Below are 21,847 nucleotides of genomic sequence, written 5' to 3' on the forward strand. Positions count from 1 at the left end.
TCATGTCATTTGGATGATTATTCATGGAGTTATGATTTTTGTAAGTGAAGAGAAAAATAAAAAAAACATGAAAGAGCAAGCATATGAACATGGATGAGAAAATATGAAATGCAATTGGAAAAGTGCTGAGCCAAGAATCGAACTATGTTAACATTTAAAATGCCAAGCGCGCCAAGGCTAAACGCAGTCATTTCGCCTAAACCCTAAGCGCAACGTGCATGCATGCAAAGCCAGAATCCGCAGGTAACGTGGATGAACACGCGTGTAAATCCGCAGGAAACAGTATGAAGGTCGCAAGAAATTTCGCAGGTAAAACGCAGCAAGTATGAACGCGATGAAGATCTTCATGATCTTCATCACCAAAATTTCCAGAAATTTACAAACTCTCCAGAAATTAAAAACACGCATAGCATTGTGAAGATCCAACATCAAGCAACAAGAATCCACAACAATTACATCAAAAACACATCATATATGCATGGATCGAGTGAATCAAAAATCAATAACCAAACTTCAAATTAACATTTCTCACTCCATATGGCACGGATTCACACGATTTAAAGCTTAATCTACTCAATAATCAAAGATCTATAACATGCATACATCAATTTTATGAATTATGAGCATCGAATTCTGACCTTAATGAAGCTACAGAAGTGAAATCGTTCAATTCAGGTCCTGGAAAGCTGAAACAGATGATCTCCAATGCTTAGATGAATGAATGGATGAAGAATAATAGCTCAGCAGTGCTTGATCTCGCTTGAATCTTCAACTGCCATTAATGGATGCAAGGTTCAACAGTCCTCGAATCAGCTCAATTCTTCTAGATCTTGCTTCCAAAACCTTCAATGATGCTTGTGGATGATGAACAAATCAAGAACAAGGCAATGTTTATGAAGAATTTGGATGAAAAAGTTGAGAGAAAATTGGAGAGAAATTTCTAGATCTGAGATTTGTGAATTGTGCTTAGTGTTTTCTGTTAGGATTATGATTATATATGCTCTCCTAATGATGCTTGTTAATCATGCTTAAGCTAATGCCAAGAGATTGGTAAAATTGAAGTGTTTATGCAAATTGGCCAAAGCACCCTTATATGTGTAATGCAATGCTACAGTGCACGAGTTCTGGTGGAAATGCACTTAAAATGTGATTTTGAATCAAATGCCAATGGTGGGAAGTGAAGGCAATGCACAATTTTTGAATTTAAAAGTTCCCTCCAAAATTCATATGAAAATGCAAGTAATCATGTGATGAGAATTGATGAAATGTAATGCATGATTATGAAATTATAGGTCAAAAGAAGATTAATGCAAAAAGAGCCACATGATTTGGAGCAATGGTTGAGAAGTTATGCACTTTTGAAGTTCAATCCACACTTGGCCATCTTTTGATCATATCTCTCCAACCACAAATGAGAAATTGATGTTCTTGGACATTTTGGAAATGGGAGAGAAAGATCTACAACTTTCATGTTAAACAAAATTTCATTGGAAGCATTTTTGGTCATGTAATTTGAAGTTGAAGTTGGATGAAAACCTTTCCATTTTTGGAAAGTTCAAATTATAGGTCACTTTCTATTTTTGGCAAATTTTGACTGGACCTCAAATCCTTCAAAGAGAGTATTTGAAATGTCAGATGAGACTTGTTTGAACATGAATGAAGTATTTCCCATCACCTCCCATATCCAAAAATCACAGTTGACTTGCAGTTGACTGGCTAGGGCTTCAGTTGACCGAAGAATGCCTTGATGAGATTCAAGCCTCTACCACTTGAGATTTTGATTCAAAATGATACCATAGCTCATACGAACTCTTGATGAATGATCATAGGGTCCAAATTCTTCAGAATGGCCACCATCTATTGCTCAAATGAATGCATTGACTGCCTTGACCTGTAATTGCTTCATCTGCAAGTAACAAGGTTAGATGACATATTTTTGTACTTTTGGTTAGTGAACAAATGAAAAGCAATGATATACAAATGCAAAACATGCTTGGTGATCAAGAACCACTCTCAAAAGATAACCCACCCACAGGGAAGGAAGAAAGGTGCACAAGGATCCTTGAGGCAATGATATGATATGATATGATGCCATGAGGGATCTTAGGGACAAAATTGGGGTCTTACAGATGCCCCTATTTAAGGTCATTCTAACCGGAGAAGTGAATTTTAGAAATCTTCATCTCGACACGGTAGAATGGGCTTAAATAACAGTAATGAGACAAATTTTGGTCCCTAAGAGACCTCATGATGCAAGATGTATGCATGCAAAAGACAAAACTCTATGGGGATATGGGTCCACAAAGAAGAAAAGACGATCCATCGGAGTAATACACTCACCAGGAACAAAGACTCTAACAGGACTCTTATGGGGATAAGAAAAAGAAAAAGAATGCGTGAGCAGGACACGACTTTGAATTAGGGGAAACAAGAACTAAACTGGAGACCTCACTAGGGAGTGAAGGACTCACACTGGGGAAAGAAAGAATTCCAAAGGAAAACACATCCATTGGAAAGACTCAAGCTGACTCAAACTATCCACAAAGGATGCTTCGGATAAAAATCCGGACTCGGACCAGGAAAAGATTCACAAAGAACCTCCCTGCCGGGGAAAATTGCATATATTGGGGAAAACGCCAATACAGCAAAAGGGTAAAAATCACAACAAGAAACATTCCACCAAGGAAGGTCTAACAAAGACTTTCCTGGGGAAGCAACAAGGAAATGAGGTGTTACCGGTATAAGGGTAACAAACTCAGGAAGAATGAATATCTAAGACCGGTATAAGGGTGAGAGATATCAATCAACCAAACATCTGAGAAAGACCTGAAAAAGGTACAACAGCTCAGGAAAATCTGACTCCACAGGGAACCAAGGTCATAATAAGGAGCAGAAAGGAGGGAACACCAGGGATACCGGTTAGGGCATATAATAGGTGACCGACCAAAGCATGAATTGGTATATATGCCAAAACACTCATCATCCGAAAGGAGGGCTTGAAAAAGCAAATCGACTTACAGGATGGACATTCGAATCCACAACGGGAAAACGAATCTTACTCAACTGGGGACACAAACCCAAAGAGCGCATGAGATATAATATCCATTACCGTCAGAACATGGATAAAATACTCGCATGAGATATATTATCTATTACCGTCAGAACGTAGATAATACACTCGCATGGAAGGAAACACCAGGGATACCGGGGTATATAATAGGTGTCCTACCGAAAGCGTGAATTGGTATATATGCCAAAATACTCATCATCCGAAACACAAACTGGTTAAAGGATGGATATTCGATTCTACAAAGAATACGAATCTTACTCGACTGGGGAAAATCAACAAGGATTCCAACTGAAGAGCGCATGAGACATATTATTCATTACCGTCAGAACGTGAATAACATACTCGAAAGGAAGAGACACCAGAGATACCGGTTACTGGGTATATAATAGGTAACTAACCAAAAAGAGATACAATCGATACCAAGCATACGGGTAAACGAAAGACAACTCACAGAGGATAAATTGCAAGCATCCGACAATTATCCAACAACAAAGAAATATTCGATTCCGCAAAGGGAAATAACGAATCTTACTCGACTGGGGAAACACAAAAGGCTTCGACTTAAGAGTGTATGAGATATATTATCCATTACCGTCAGAACGTGGATAATATACTCGCATGGAAGATTATCCACAACCAGTTACTGGGTTAACAAAGGATAAATCAACCGAAAAGAAAGGCATCGGGATACCAAACTAGGTATATAATGATGACCAATCAGAGTGAGCAACAATCATTACCAAGCAAACGGGTAAATGAAAGAAGACTCGCTGGGGATGAATTGCATAAACAGCAATTATCCGGGCACTTACTGGCGACTTCAAAAGGGATAACATTGCAAGCATACGGCAATGATCCAGAAGACTACTGGGGATACAATTGCTAGCAACCGGCAATTATCCAGAAGAATATCAACATCGAATATCGAATGAAGATAACCACAAAGAGTAACCATCATCGGTTAGGATGAACAACGAGGTTAACTCTACAAAGGGCAGAAATTAGGGTTTACAACTACCGAATACGGGGTAGAATACCAACACTCTGGCTAAGGATAAAATTGCTAGCAACCGGCAATTATCCACAAACAGCACAGACTCCGTTGGGAATAAAACCACAACAGCACAAAATCCACCATCAACCAGAACGAACCACAAAGGTTACCTCTGCTAGGGGAAAAGAGATAGGACTTACGACTACCGAATACGGGGTAGTAGCCAACATCTCTTGCTGAGGAATAAAAAGTATATAACCATAAATTCCGCCAAGAAGAGCAAGAAACATAGGATTTACACCTACCGGTATAAGGGTATAGGCCCAAAAAGATTCCGCTGGGGATAAAAAGAATTATTGCCGGTTACTGGGCAAATTAGTCATTTATTCCGCAGGGAAGCACGAGAAACAGTTGACAAATAGCCAATTCGGAATCAAACCGAACAGACAGACTGAATCAAGACTCGTCCTAATGAGGATATAACTCAATAGGAACATCCATCCCAATATATGTGTTGGGAGGAAACGGAAGAAACCGTCATCCACGAGGATATATCTCGGTGGGGAACTGCAGAAGGAAAGACAGACGCTTTCTGCTTATGGGGCTGACTCTATATGGAGAGATTTAAACACCCGACATCTGCTTTGGGGTGATCTACTGGAGAGATCTATATCACCCATAGCAGGAGACAACAAACGAAAGATATATGGCAAAAATGCAACATGAATATCTGAATGTTTATGATTATGCGTGAACATGCGTGATTCATGTTTGATGAATGCTGACACAACAGACAATTCTAACACAAACAGGGTCCAGGAATCAAACGCCCGGTACTACACTTCCAGAGGAAAGCCAAAGAATCCAACTGGAAGGCCAATCTGCTGGAGATCCACATGCTGAAAAGCAAATATCTGCGGGGAGGCAAAAGATCAGAGATATCAAGGGAAACACCAAATCTCTGAGTGATGGATCAACAATCAACCCAACTGGGGAACAGAAAGTCACAACAGGCAAAAACTGCCACAAAGACCAATCTGTTGGGGAACTGGAGAATTCCCGAGATATCTGCAGGGGAACAAGAGTTCACTGCACAGGCGAGAACTGCTATGAAAGCAACTTCAAATAACTCCACTGGGGAACAACCCACTAAGGGAGAACAGATCATCCATGTAGAATCTACTGCACAAGCAACTCTACTGGGGAGAACACAATTAGCCACTCCATCGGGGATACAACCCACTGAAGGAAGAACAGATCACACAAGTAGAGTCTGCAACAAGCCACCCTACTGAGGATCAAAAGCAATCAGGAAATCCACCAAATCTCTGGATGCTAGACCAACAACCGACCCTACTAGGGAAACAGAGGTTTCAACAAGCAGAAACTACCACAAAAGCAACTCTGTCGAGGATACCAACTCTGGCGGAAACTCTGAGGGGATACCCACTCCTTTGGGGATTTTGCATAAATACAATCCACCAAACCACAAATCTACTGACGGCTCCACTAGGGAATTCACTGAAGAATCCACTGGGTACATGGAGGGGAGCGGGGAATCAACCACCAAATGCCGACTCTTCTGAGGGGGACACCCACAACTGCTGAGGAGGAACATAATCACTGCTCTGCTGAAGGGATAAGCGCCCTAATGGGGAGATATAGCAACAATGCAGTATATCATATCAATAACCCTGGCGACAGTGCTGAGGAAAGTGGTAAAGTACCGGGATATCAATCCACCAACCACTGAATCTTCAAAAAGAAAAGCAACCATGCTGAGGAGAGAAACAACAACTCTGCTAGCGACTGCACTGGGGAGAGACTACTACTGGAGAAGAAAACGAAGTCTTCAACAACGTCTGCTTGGGGAACAACCCCAACAAAAGCTCTTCTTGGGGAACAAACCCTATCAACAAAGCAGGAGAAAGAGGATACAACCATGCCAGGAATATGAACAAAATGTCTTACCTGTTGGAAATCATGCCACCTTTGGGAGAGCACTGAGAAATTCTTGAGTATCCTTTCATCATTGTGAATGTTCACCTTGTTTAAAACAACAAATTGAAAATTTTACTTGTTTAAAACAATGACATTTTATCAATCAAAACATGCAAAACATTTGTTGAATTGAAACAAATAAGAGTGCAAATAATTGGATAAAAAGCTCAAATTGATTTGATGGAATGGTAGCCTGCAAATGGCAAGACTCCATAGATCTGTACAAATTTGAAATCAGTGATATATATTGGAAGAGGGCTACATTGAACATAATGATCCTTTCTCTACCAATTTGAATCTCGATGTATTCGAAGCTTCAATTGACGACGAATCGAGAATCTCTGACGAAAAGACAGTTGCGGAACAGAAAAGCTTGTCAGGACGCAGTTACTTGCCAAATCCCTAATTTTTGCCTAGATTGCCCCAGGGTGAGGTACTCAATCTAGCGGGATGCAAATATTATTTTTTCAATGTCTCTAATTTTTGCCTGGATTACCCTTTCGGGTTCTCCACCGAGACGCTCATTTTTGCCTAAGCCGCCCTTTCGGGTTTTCAACTTAGCGAGTTATTCTGTTTTTCTTTTGCATACATTTTTTTAGGCAAAGTATTTCTTGACTGCATCTGAATTCACAGGACGAGTGAAATCCTCCCCATCCATTGTTGTAAGCATCAAAGCACCGCTTGAAAAGGCTCTCTTAACAACATATGGACCCTCATAGTTTGGAGTCCACTTGCCCCTGGAATCGGGCGCAAAAGACAAGACTTTCTTGAGCACGAGGTCACCTTCTCGGAACACACGAGGCTTGACCTTCTTATCGAATGCTTTCTTCATTCTCTGCTGATATAACTGACCATGACACATGGCAGTCAATCTCTTCTCTTCAATCAAATTCAGTTGGTCGTAACGACTCTGAATCCATTCAACATCAGTCAACTTGGCTTCCATCAAGACTCTCATTGATGGGATCTCCACATCTACTGGGAGAACAGCCTCCATGCCGTAAACAAGAGAGAAAGGGGTTGCCCCTGTTGAAGTGCAAACAGATGTACGATATCCATGCAAAGCAAATGGCAGCATCTCATGCCAATCTTTGTACGTAACTGTCATCTTCTGGATAATCTTCTTGATATTCTTATTAGCAGCTTCAACAGCCCCATTCATCTTAGGTCTGTAGGAAGAGGAGTTATGGTGTGCAATCTTGAATTCAGTGCACAACTCATCCATCATCTTGTTATTCAGATTAGATCCATTATCAGTAATGATCTTATCTGGCACACCATAACGGCAAATCAGCTGGTTCTTGATAAACTTCACAACCACCTGCCTGGTCACATTCGCATACGAAGCGGCCTCAACCCATTTGGTGAAGTAATCAATTGCTACGAGAATAAACCTGTGTCCATTGGACGCCTTCGGTTCAATCATGCCGATCATGTCGATTCCCCACATAGAGAAAGGCCATGGTGATGAAATCACATTCAGAAGTGTCGGAGGAATATGAATCTTATCCGCATAAATCTGACACTTGTGGCATTTCTTCACATATTTGCAGCAGTCAGACTCCATTGTCAGCCAATAGTAGCTTGCTCTCAACATCTTTCTAGCCATGGCATGTCCATTGGAATGAGTACCAAATGAACCTTCATGGACCTCAGTCATCAACAGGTTTGCTTCGTGTCTATCCACGCATCTGAGCAAAACCATGTCAAAATTTCTCTTGTACAGCACTTCACCACTGAGGTAGAAACTGCCTGACAACCTTCTCAAAGTTTTCCTATCTTTCACAGATGCCCCAGGTGGGTAAACCTGGTTCTGGAGGAAATTCTTGATATCAAAATACCAAGGCTTGTCGTCATTCACTTCTTCAACTGCAAATACGTGAGCTGGTCTATCCAAGCGCATCACGGAGATATTGGGAACTTCATTCCAATACTTGACCACAATCATGGAAGCAAGCGTGGCAAGGGCATCTGCCATCCGATTATCCTCTCGAGGAATATGATGAAAGTCAACTTCTGTAAAGAACGTTGAAATCCTCCTCGCATAATCTCTATATGGAATGAGACCAGGCTGATTCGTCTCCCATTCACCCTTGATCTGATTAACAACCAGGGCCGAATCACCATACACATCAAGATGTTTGATTCTTAAATCAATACATTCCTCCAGTCCCATAATACAGGCCTCATACTCAGCCATATTATTCGTGCATTTGAAAGTTAGCCTTGCTGTAAAAGGAATATGCGTGCCATGAGGAGTAATGATTACTGCCCCAATTCCATTTCCATACTGATTTACAGCGCCATCAAACACCATCGTCCATCTGGAACCAGGTTCCGGACCTTCGTCAAGTGTAGGCTCATCACAATCTTTCATTTTCAAATACAGAATCTCCTCATCAGGGAAGTCGTACTGAACAGACTGGTGATCTTCAATCGGCTGGTGTGCTAAATGGTCAGCCAAGATACTACCTTTGATAGCTTTCTGAGCTCGATACTCGATATCATACTCAAACAACAACATCTGCCAACGGGCAATCCTCCCGGTTAAAGCAAGTTTCTCGAAGATATACTTAATTGGATCCATTCTGGATATCAACCAAGTGGTATGATTTATCATGTACTGGCGCAAACGCTTAGCAGCCCAAGCCAAAGCACAGCACGTCTTCTCAAGCATTGAGTACCGAGACTCACAATCAATAAACTTCTTACTGAGGTAGTAGATAGTGTCGCATTACGCGAAAAACCGGCGGGAAAACAAAAACAACAGAGCCGCCACCGTGCGTTATTTATCCCAAAAGAGGGAAAGGAAACGCTCGAAGTAAACCTGGGAAAGACATGGTCTCGCGACTAGGGAGAGATGGGATCGGGAGTCGGTTATGCGAAGGGAAGGTATTAGCACCCCTACGCATCCGTCGTACTCGACGGGATCCACGCACAAAAGGAAGGAACAGGTTGCTAAAACTGCTCAAACATCAAACACTGGCTGAAAGAGACACAGAAAACAAAAGAACCTAACTCGGCAGGATATCGCATCCTGGGCCTACATAGTCTGTCAAGCACAGACATCAGAGTCGACGTAGTTCGGAACAGGGGGAAACGTGCTCGCTAGGATGTCGCATCCTATGCATACGTATCTTCTCGGATTAAAGAAGAATTAGAGCACTCGTAGCTCGGCTAACGCACGCCAAACAAAACCACACAGGAAACCAACTGCCAATCGCTGGACTTACGTCAGACTCCACACAAACAGGCAAACCTGGAGACCGAATGCCAATCGCTGGACTTACATCAGACTCCGAACCAACAAACACACACAGGAAACCAACTGCCAATCGCTGGACTTATGTCAGTCTCCAAACACACACAAAGGGGTTACAAAAGAAAAAAGGGCGCCCGGAGAGATCAGCTCATCTCCTGCCTACATACCTCATCTGGTATGAGGATCAGGGCGACGTAGTTCCCCTACGCAGGGACAAAGGACTAGCCTAACCAGATACAAAGGGAGACACAACTAGGGAGACTACGACTCGAGCCTAGATGTTATCATGCATATCATCCCTAAGTTAAGGTTGCTATCTAACTTGCACAGGGAGCAAGCTAAACCTAAACAGCACAAGCACAAGAGCAAGCATACACACAAATAGCACACACTATATACAAACAAAGTGGGCTCACACAGGGTTAGGCTTTAGTCAAGGGGTCATGTCAACCTCGACAAACAAGCCACTGTATCAGGGTGATGTTAGCTCTTAACCCTAACATTGAGAGTTAGGGTGAAGCAGATGAAGTAGGAAGTGAGGGGTGTGCCTCACAGCTCTTATCCCTGGCCAGGGAGAGCTTTGAATGATAGAAGGTGTGGGTTCAGAAAGTTGGAACCCTTCTACACTTATGACTGACTCAACATAGATCTTGGGTTAAGATCCACAAGGCATCAATATGTAATGTGAGCTAAGGGATGACACGCTGAATAGCAGGAGATGGACTACACATCTCTTGTGTCTGCCAATGCCTCTTCACTTAGGAGGTCTTTAATATGTACAGGGGACAAAGATAAACAAACACAAGCATTGCCTCTTAAGGAGGACTTCAGACAGGTGCCTGGCCACATAACAGGCCAGGTCTTCCAGACTACATGAAGGCAGTGGGTCATACCTCAAATTGGTTAAGCAACCAAGCAACAGCAAAAGCAAGTTCACAATGAACTATAGCAACTAATGTACCTGAAATCAATCTAACTCAGTCAGTACACAACTCAAACAATCAAACAAACAATCCAATAGTCAACAGTTAACTGTACAAAGTCAAACAGACAAGCAAGCAATGCATCAAGGCAATGTGCAATGCACAAGCTCAACTCAAAGGAGCTAGTCCACCTACAAAACCACTCAATGTTAATCAACATCCATCAAATATCAATCCAAATGAGCAAATGAATCAAACTCCTTAAGGCCATATGCTTCTTGTCCTGAAAACACAACTCAAACATAAGCACTAACCACTAAGACAAGGCCTAGGGTCAAAGAGGGAGAAATAATTCAAAACAGAACATGAAAATTGGCATGAATCAAGCTTAATCAATTAAGAACAATATCCAAGTGGTATCATATTAATAGCATCAACCAATTTCATTTCACAAAGCAATCATGGCAAAACATGCAATTTCAAAGCTCAATGAAGCAAACAGAATGAACCAATCCACATCAACTCAAAAATGATTCAATAAATCTCAAGAAAAATCATGGCTAAACAGCACACACCACATGATCATCTCACCAAAATTCAAGGCATTTGGACAAGTATAAGCATGGAATTTAAATTCCCTAAGGCAAGGCAAGGCAAAACAAGCTCAAACACGACACAAAATGATACATCAACTTCACACAAGCCTAAAACAGAATCCACACATGATAAATGCATCCAATCAAAGCCACAATAAACTTCAAAGTGTCTATAATCACTCTGCCAAATTTCAAGTTCATATGATAAACATCAAGCATTTCACAAATCATCTAAGTTCATGGCTATCAAAAAGTGCACAAATGATCAACCAGAAAAGAAAATCCCAAACAAATCAAAAATGCATCCAACAATTCTACAAAATTCATGTTCAATCCTAACATCCAGAAGAGGCATCATGCAAAAATTCACATCAATTGGCATTTATTTGGCATGGCAAAGAAAATCATCAAATTGAGCAAGAAATGGCGTGACACACATTGTCACACCTTCATTAACCAGATCATAACTCAACAACCAGAAATGGGAAAAATGCAAACTCTATATCAACATGTCCATCAGGATGTCTAGTTTAAGCATGCAAAGTTTCAAAATCATTGGATCAAAACTCATCATTTCAGAATCAAAATGGCAAGGCATGTCAAGAAAATACACACATGAACAAACCCTAGGCAAGATAAAAATCCATGCGTGCACAATTTCTGGAAAAATCATCATAAAATAGTAGACATCATGAGGATCATCATGCAAAAAACCTCATCTCATTTGGACAATTATTCATTGAGTTATGATTTTTTAAATGAAGAGAAAAAATTTAAAAAACATGTGAACAAGGCATGTGTGAATGGATAGCATAACATGAAAAAAATGCAAAAGGCTCATTGGATTTGTCTGAACCAGGGATCGAACTACGTTGGAATTTGAAAGTGGCGTGCCTACAATGAAACGCCGCGTTTCATTAAAGCCTTGCTGGCAACGGGAAGCAATCACAACCAATCGAATTGACACGCCAAGCCAGCGTGGATCAATGCATGGTCTTATAACATGAAAATTCATGCATAGCGCGCTCAAACAGATCAAACCGGTTTCTGGAAAAGAAACCCTAAGCTTCATACGCATTCATCAACATTCATAGGCTCAAGAACATTCATGCACAGAAATTGACAAAACCTATACCATTGGAATCCTCTTCTAATGTACATCACTAATCTAAGATCAATTCAACCTAATTCTCAATAACACGTCTGGATCGAGCAAAAGAAATTTCACATGTCAATCTTAAAATCAACATAACTTTCTTATTTCTTGATGAAAATACACGATACAAAGCTCAGCATATTCAGCATGGAGAGATCTACAACATGCATATCATAATTTCATGAATTACAAGATTCGAATCCTAACCTTCAAAGAGATACAGAACTGGATTTGTAGTTTTCAAGCCTTGTAATGTCCAAACAGTTGCTCTCCAATGCTTATGTGAATGAATGAATGAATGTTGATAGCTCAATTGTGCTTGATGTAGCTCAAATCCTCAACTGCCATGAATGGATGAATGTTGCAACAGTTCCAAAACCAGCACGAAAATGATGAATTCTAGCTTCAATCCAACTCAGTTATCATTGTGGATGATGATTCAATCGAGGAAATAGCAAGGTTTGTGGAGAATTTTGATGAATCTTCAAGAACAAGTTTGAGAGCACAATGAAGAAAAAGTTTCAGATCTGGAAATTATGCCAAGTTAATTGTGTTTCTGTCATGATTATCCTATATATATGGTGGACTAATAAAGCTCTTAATCATAATTAACCAAATGCAATTGGAATTAAGTGAAATGCAAGTGTAAGTGCAAATTTGCAATTCACCTCATGTGCATGGAATGGATGCTACAGTGCACGAGTTTTGTTTGGAATTCACTCAAAAACTCTGTTTTGGACCAAATGCAAGTGCTAGCAAGTGAGAACAATGCATATTTTTCAAATTGTAATTTTCCCTCCAAATTTCAAATGAAAAATGCCAAAATTTTGTGATCAAAATGCATGGTATGTGATGCATGAATTGGATAGCTCGTGTTAAAACAAGAATGTTGCAAAAAGAACCATCTCAATTGGCCTTATGGTTAAAAAGTTATGCATGCTTGAAGTTCAAATTGACTTGACAATGATTGATCCATATCTTTTCAACCACACATGAGAAATGGATGTTCTTGGACTTTTTGGAAAGGTGAGAGCAAGATATTCAACTTTCATGTTGGACAAAATTCCATTTGAAGCATGCTTGATGATGTAAACTTGAGGAGAAGACCTTTCCATTTTTGCCAATTCCAAATTACAGGTCACTTACTATTTTTGGCAACTTTTCATCTGACCTCAAATTCTTCATTGTTGATGTTTGCCATGTCAAATGAGACTTGTATGGACATGAATGAGGCCTCTCTAACCATCTCCCACCTTCAAATCCATGATTGAATGCACAGTTGACTTTGGTTGACTTTCTAGGGTTTCAGATGAATTGCATCTTGACTGATGACTTCTGAACATCCAACCTTTGGCCAAACCACTTCAAAATGATCCCTAGGTCATATGAACTCAATGAACCAACCCTAGGGCTTTGCTTCAATAGGGACTGCACTTGCTTGCTTGCACAACTGGATCTCCTGACCAGTCTTGACTGATGACTTGCACTATGCAAATGTTAATGCAAATGTTAATGACCTAAAATGAAAATGTATGTACAAATGGGAGGTGCAAATTTGAGGTGCTACAGCTGCCCCTATTCAATCAGTTGGGAACCCGAACAGATGAGAGCAATGGCTGTCAGACTTTCAGGGTAAACAGGGATTGAATACCAAAGAACCGGAAAATTTGCACTCTGCGGGGATCCAAGAAAGGAAAATACACCAACGGATGCTTCCAATGGGATCTAAGGTTTATTACTGGGGATTCTGATTTTTCTCAAAAAGGAACCACATCTAAACATCAATGGACGATGAATGAGAATAGAGAAATCACAACTAGACGCCAACGGACGACTAGGAAAAACTCGACGTTTATCGAAACCAACGGAGAGGTAACCAGGCATTAATGAATGACTGGAGAGAAATACATCTAGACGTCAACGGACAACTAGGAAAAACTCGACGTTTATCGAAACCAACGGAGAGGTAACCAGACATCAACGGATGAATGGGAAAACTCGACCAGACGTCAACGGACGAACGGGAGAAGCTCGACGTTTATCGACACCAACGGAGAAGGAGACCAGACATCAACGGATGAATGGGAAAGACTCGACCAGACGTCAACGGACGAATGGGAGAAGCTTGACGTTTATCGACACCAACGGAGAAGGAGAAGCTCGACGTTTATCGACACCAACGGAGTAGGAGAAGCTCGACGTTTATCGACACCAACGGAGAAGGAGAAACTTACTGGGGAAAAAGCTAATTACAACCAAACGTCAACGGACGATTGGGAAAAACTCAACGTTTATCGAAACCAACGGAGAGGTGAACAGACATCAACGGATGACCTGTGACAGAGATACAACTAGATATCAGCGGATAACTAGGAAAAACTCGACGTTTATCGAAACCAACGGAGAGGTAACCAGGCATTAATGAATGACTGGAGCGAGAAACAACCATACGTCAACGGACGAATGGGAAAAACTCAACGTTTATCGAACCCAACGGAGAGGTAACCCTACTGGGAAAGAAAATACATCCAGTTGTCAACGGACAACTAGGAAAAACTCGACGTTTATCGAAACCAACGGAGAGGTCGAACTCTTGCTTGGGGAAAATAAGGGTATTACGAACATCGAAAGATGATATTTACTGACATCTAAAGAAGACTAGACATCGACGGATGACCTGGGTAGGACTCGATGTTTACCGACACCGAAAGATGGTGTTTACCGACACCAAAGAAAAGACACACGCGGGTGCTGACATGACACTTATTGGTATCACGGGTACGACATCTACATATGTCGAGGCAAGGCTGCACACTTGCTGGAGATCTCACTGGGGAGAAACAAGCTTTCCGTTCGCGGACGGGTGAGGAAATAAACCTCCTGGGGAATATCAATCCTGAATGTTGTCAGGAGCAACTGTAGCAAACGTGCTGTACAGGTGTTGAACAAAGATCCGCCTCTGTCGGGGATAAGGTCTGATTAGGTTCCAACACATGAATGCATATGTTTGAATTTTTCTATGGCGTAATGCTCCATATTGAATGGAAATGCTACACAATTTTGAGGATGCAATGATTACTATATGCCAAATGCAAAATGATGAACTCTGGCTGGGGAGCCAAACGATCCAATACTCCAACTCTGTGGGGAGACTCTGCTTGAGGAATTCTCTACGAAGAGAGCACCGACTTCTCACTCGTGCTGGAGAAAAATAATACTGTTGTTGGGCAAAGGATCCCAATCCACTCGGAGACTCCGCTTGGGGAACAACCAAAACGACTCATTGGGGACGAACCAAGACGACTTCTCTGAGGAAATTAAACAAGGCGACCTCGCTGGGGAGAGTTGCCAACAGGTAGGATAAACTCTGCTTTGGGAAACAAATGTTACTCCGTTGGGGAAAACTCCTCCAGTCCACCGGTAAGATAAACTCTGCCGGAGATAACTTTCACCGGTCCTGATCCACTCGGGGAACCTGCTGGGGAAACATCCTCACAAACCTCTGCTCGGGAGATCTGCTAGGGAAAGCAGCTCTGTTGGGGATAACACACCAGACTCTGTGCTGGAGATACCACAACCCTGCTGGGGAAAAGCATACTCTGGTGAGGAAAGTAGTACGCCAGACTCGGTGCTGGAGGTAGACATTCACAACACTGCTGGGGATAAGCGCTTACGACCATGCTGGGGACAACAGTACTTCGAACCCGACTGCTGGGGAATGGAAATCTACTGACACATCCGCTGGGGATAGGCAATTCTTAGATCTGCTGGGGGTAGAAGGCACTATCCACAGGGCCTCTGCAGGGGAGAATAGCTCTGAAAGCTCTCATACTGGCTTGGGAAATATCTGCTGTGGAATCGTCTTCACAGATGACAACCTGCAAAATAACACGACACATATGCCCCAGGAGTTGCATGGACAAGATACGCTCAAGTGTCCTCAACATTCAAAACGATTTTCAAATGTTTTATCTTTTTGCACGTTATTGTTTAGCCTTCATGTTTTTATATGCAATGTTTATCAAAAATTCGGACGTTTTTGCAAACAAAACAGTAAAATAAAAACAAGAGCTATTTATCTGAATAACGACTTTTATTGATCGAAAATGGGCCTGAAAAGGCGAATACATCGGGAAGCAATTCCTAGAAAGAGGTAATTGCGCACAAAAAGAAAAAATCTATCCTAATGGCAATGTGAACACGGCATCCACTATTTCCCAATTCTGTTATAACTCACAGATCATCAGTTGTTCCTCCCAACTCCCTTGCTTTCTGAGAAGAATGACTGGACCGATCACATCTTTGGAGATGGCAGACGATGAAGCGTGATGAAGTACAGATAACTCAGATTGTAGTCTTCGCTCTAATCCCTCTTTTGGCTGGATCGCCCTTTCGGGTTTTCAATCCACCGGGATACCCATTTTTTCCTAAGCCGCCCTTGCGGGTTTTCGACTTACCGGGTGTACAAATTCTTTTCATTCTTTATCCCTAATTTTTGCCCGAACCTTTTCTTTCTGTTTTTTGGTTCGCCGGGATGCCCTTTTTTTGCCTGGACTCTTTTATTCTTTTTTGTCCAGCGGGTCAATTCATGCGAAGTATTTTTTGACTACATCTGAGTTAACAGGGGACGGGAAATCTTCACCATCCAGAGTTGTAAGCATCAAGGCTCCACCAGAGAAAACCTTCTTCACAACATACGGACCTTCATAATTAGGAGTCCACTTGCCCCTGTTATCTGTACCGGGAGGAAGGATCCTCTTCAACACTAGATCACCAGTCTGATAGCTTCGAGGACGCACTTTCTGATCAAAGGCTCTCTTCATCCTTCTCTGATACAACTGCCCATGGCACACAGCTGCAAGTCGTCTCTCTTCGATAAGGCTCAACTTGTTAAACCTTGTTCGAATCCACTCGGCTTCGTCAAGCTTTACATCTAACAAAACCCTCAGAGAAGGGATCTCCACTTCAACAGGTAGAACAACTTCCATACCATAAACAAGGGAGTACGGGGTTGCCCCGGTCGATGTACATACTGATGTACGGTACCCATGCAAAGCGAAAGGCAACATCTCATGCCAATCTTTGTACGTCACGACCATCTTCTGCACAAACTTCTTGATATTCTTATTAGCCGCCTCCACAGCACCATTCATCTTTGGTCTGTAAGGAGAAGAATTGTGATGTTCAATCTTGAAATCTCTACAAAGCTCTTTCATCATCTTGTTATTGAGATTCAAACCATTATCAGTGATGATTCTCTCAGGAACCCCATAACGACAGATGATTTCTTTCTTGATGAACCGGGCAACCACTTGTTTGGTAACGTTAGCATAGGAAGCTGCTTCCACCCACTTGGTGAAGTAATCAATCGCGACCAGGATGAAGCGATGTCCATTCGAAGCAGTAGGCTCAATCTTCCCAATCATATCAATGCCCCACATGGCAAACGGCCAAGGTGAATTCATGACATTCAGAGGGCTTGGTGGTACATGCACCTTATCAACATAGATTTGACACTTATGGCACTTCCGAGCGTACTTGAAACAATCGGATTCCATGGTCATCCAGTAATAACCGGCTCTCAACAATTTCTTGGACATTGCATGACCACCAGCATGGGTACCAAACGAACCCTCGTGCACTTCCTGCATTAACATGCCTGCTTCGTGTCTATCCACGCATCTGAGCAAGACCATGTCAAAATTTCTCTTGTACAACACATCATCCTGATTCAGATAAAAGCTTCCAGCTAGCCTTCTCAGGGTTTTCTTGTCATTCTTCGATGCACCTTCAGGATATTCCTGGCTCTTGAGGAAGTTCTTGATATCATAATACCACGGCTTCTCATCAACAACAGACTCGGCTGGAAACACATACGCAGGCCTCTCGAGTCGATTCACCGCAACATGTGGCACATGATTCCACCAATGAACTTTGATCATGGAAGACAAAGTAGCCAAGGCATCAGCCATCTGATTCTCATCCCGGGGGACATGATACAACTTCACCTTCTTGAAGAACGTCAATATTCTTCTGGTGTAATCTCTATACGGAATCAAATGCGGCTGGTTCATATTCCAATCTCCATTGACCTGATTAATCACTAGAGCGGAATCTCCAAAGATGTCAAGAGTTTTGATCCTCAAATCAATGGCTTCTTCTATCCCCATGATACAAGCCTCATACTCAGCTTCATTGTTGGTGACATCAAAAGTCAATCTAGCAGAAAAAGGTATATGAGCACCTTTTGGATTGATAAGCACTGCACCAACACCGTTACCATTCACATTCACAGCCCCATCAAACATCAATGTCCACTTGTCATCAGGATCCGGTCCTTCCTCGACAAGAGGCTCTTTGCAATCTTTCATCTTAAGATACATGATGTCTTCATCAGGGAATTCAAACATCATCGACTGATAATCATCAATAGGTTGCTCGGCGAGATAGTCTGACAAAATACTACCTTTGATGGCCTTCTGTGACGTGTACTGGATATCATACTCTGTTAAGATCATCTGCCAACGGGCAACACGTCCGGTGAGACCCGGCTTCTCAAAGATGTATTTCACTGGATCCATCTTAGAAATCAACAAAGTGGTATGGTTCAACATATACTGCCTCAGTCGGCGAGCAGCCTAGGCCAAAGCACAACAAGTTTTTTCGAGCTGTGAATATTTGATTTCACAGTCGGTAAAATTTTTTCTAAGGTAGTATATGGCATGCTCTTTTCGACCAGACTCGTCATGCTGTCCCAATACACACCCCATCGAGTTCTCAGTCACTGAAAGGTACATTATCAGTGGTCTCCCTGGCACTGGAGGTATAAGGATTGGAGATTTCTGTAAATACTCTTTTATCTTGTCAAAAGCTTTCTGACAATCATCGTTCCACCTGATTGCTTGATTCTTTCTCAGCAACTTGAATATCGGTTCACACGTGGCAGTTAGGTGAGATACAAACCTTGCAATGTAGTTCAATCTCCCTAAAAACCCACGAACCTGCTTTTCTGTTTTCGGTTCAGGCATTTCTCGAATAACTTTGACTTTCGCTGGATCAACCTCAATCCCTTTCTCACTGACAATGAAGCCTAACAGCTTCCCAGATCTCACACCAAACGTACACTTGTTTGGATTCAGCCTCAGTTTGAACTTTCTCAGTCTGTCAAACAACTTCTGCAAATTAACCAGGTGCTCCTCCTCTGTCTGCGACTTTGCAATCATATCATCCACGTACACTTCAATCTCTTTGTGCATCATGTCGTGAAAGAGAGTCGTCATAGCTCTCTGATAGGTAGCACCGGCATTCTTCAGCCCAAATGGCATTACCTTATAGCAAAACGTACCCCAAGGTGTAATGAATGTCGTCTTTTCCATGTCTTCTGGCGCCATCTTAATCTGATTATACCCAGAGAAACCATCCATGAAAGAGAAAATCGAGGATTGAGCCGTATTATCAACCAATACATCGATGTGAGGTAATGGGAAATCATCTTTCGGACTCGCTCTATTCAAATCCCGGTAATCGACACACATTCTGACTTTGCCATCCTTCTTCGGCACGGGAACGATGTTGGCCACCCACGGGGGATAAGTCGTCACTGACAAGAAACCCGCATCGAACTGCTTCTGAACCTCTTCCTTGATTTTAACAGCCATATCAGGACTCGTTCTACGAAGCTTCTGCTTGACCGAAGGACAATCTTCTCTGAGAGGTAGTCTATGTACCACAATATCGGTATCCAACCCAGGCATATCTTGATAAGACCAGGCGAATATCTCCACGTACTCTCTCAGCATCTCAATCAACCTGCTCTTGACATCTGTCTTCAAAGCAGCCCCGATCTTGATATCTCTTCTGGCGTCCTCAGTACCAAGATTAACAATCTCCAACTCCTCCTGATGAGGTTGGATGACCCTTTCCTCTTGCTTCAACAATCTAACCAATTCTTTCGGGAGTTCACAGTCTTCCTCACTCTCCTCTTCAGCTTGGTAGATGGGATTATTGAAATCATACTGAGCCATAATAGAACTGTTCATAGTGGATGCCATAAGATCACTTCTGCATGTTTAATGCTTTGTTTTAGAAAAAAGAGTTCAAGAAAGTCACAAAAAACAAAAACATTGCCATTTTTTATTATTTTGAAAAAATGAAAACAAAAAATAGAAAGACAGGGATCACAAAATTGTTTGCAAAACATTCTTTATTAATGATAATCATTGAAAACATGCTGAGGCCCTACAATGAACCACTACGCCTTGGGCAGAACGTAGGGTTTTGTGCAGAATGAAAAAACAAAAGAAAATTACTCTGTTTGAAGAGTAACTTGGACCACATCTTCTGCTGTCCAATTGTTGATCATCTCCCCTGGTGCACACGGGCGAACCCAGTTGTCGAGATCACAATCACTGTCACAGTCTTCAACATCAGCTGCAAAGACGTCACCGTGATTCATCAGCCCAGCGCTGGTAAAGGTACTCGGACCTGCTGGCACACCCTGCTCCGCTTGCAAAGGTTGATAGCCAATACCAAACTTATCCTCTTTGACAGACAAATCCACCATCTTGCCCCAGCCTTCAGCTTTGCCAGAGTCAACAACCTCCTTGGCCTGCTTGTAAGACGCAATCGAAGCACCCGGCTTCCTCTGATCAGCAAACGCCACTCTCTCGAGAGCAACAGTCTCAAATGCTTGACATAAAGTTTCGTGGATCTCGCCATCCACCTCTACATATTTGAAAGAGGACAGGTGACTCACCAGAATATCTTCTTCGCCACACACGGTCACAATCTGACCGTTCCAGACATACTTGAGCTTCTGGTGGAGAGTTGACGAAACTTCCCCTGCTGCATGAATCCACGGACGTCCCAACAAACAACTGTACGCGGGCTGGATGTTCATAACATAGAAGATGATGTCAAAAACCTCCGGACCTATCTTCACTGGCAAGGTAACTTCACCAAACATAGAACGTTTGGATCCGTCGAATGCACGAACAATCAAGTCACTTGGAGTAAGCACAACCCCTTCAACAGATATCTTCTTCAGAATTTGCTTGGGCAACACATTCAGCGACGAGCCGGTGTCTACCAACACGTGAGACAAAACAGCACCCTTGCATTCCATGGTGATATGCAAGGCCTTATTATGATTACGACCCTCAGGCGTCAAGTCTAGGTCAGTGAATCCTAAACCATGCCTGGTGCTCACGTTGGCAATCACCCCCTCCAGCTGGTTGACGGAAATCTCCTGAGGCACGTAAGCCATATTCAGCATCTTTAACAAGGCGTTACGATTTGCCTCAGAGCACAGCAGCAAAGAGAGTATCGAGATTTTGGACGGAGTCTGATTAAGCTGATCTACAATCTTGTAGTCACTCTTCTTGATGATCTTCATGAACTCCTCCACATCCTTCTCAAATGAACCCTCAGGCACCTCCTTCTGAGCTGGTTCTTCGTCAACCACAGCCTGTTTGCCCTTAGCCTTGGCGAGAGCCTCGGCATTGTTGTCTCTTAAAGGTTGCGGAGCAAACAGACGTCCACTTCGAGTAAAACCTCCTGGTCCTCCAACATTGTCCATAACTGGACTTGCAACCACAGGAGTTTTTACTGGCACACTGATTGTCACAGGCGACTGATTTACCAGCCTGGTCTGATTCTCAACCCTCCGGTTGTTGCGATACGCGTTGTCATACCTCCATGGCACAACCCTGCTATCAACATCCCTTCTGACTGGCGCGACAATGGTAGTCGGATTACTGGCGGTAACTGGTGCAGAAATGGTAACAGGGGTACCACTTGTTGTAGGCGCACTAACAACTCTTTGACCACGTCCTTCAGACGGTTTG

This window comes from Lathyrus oleraceus, chromosome 5 (assembly GCF_024323335.1).
Source record: "Lathyrus oleraceus cultivar Zhongwan6 chromosome 5, CAAS_Psat_ZW6_1.0, whole genome shotgun sequence".
NCBI classification, from domain to species: domain Eukaryota; kingdom Viridiplantae; phylum Streptophyta; class Magnoliopsida; order Fabales; family Fabaceae; genus Lathyrus; species Lathyrus oleraceus.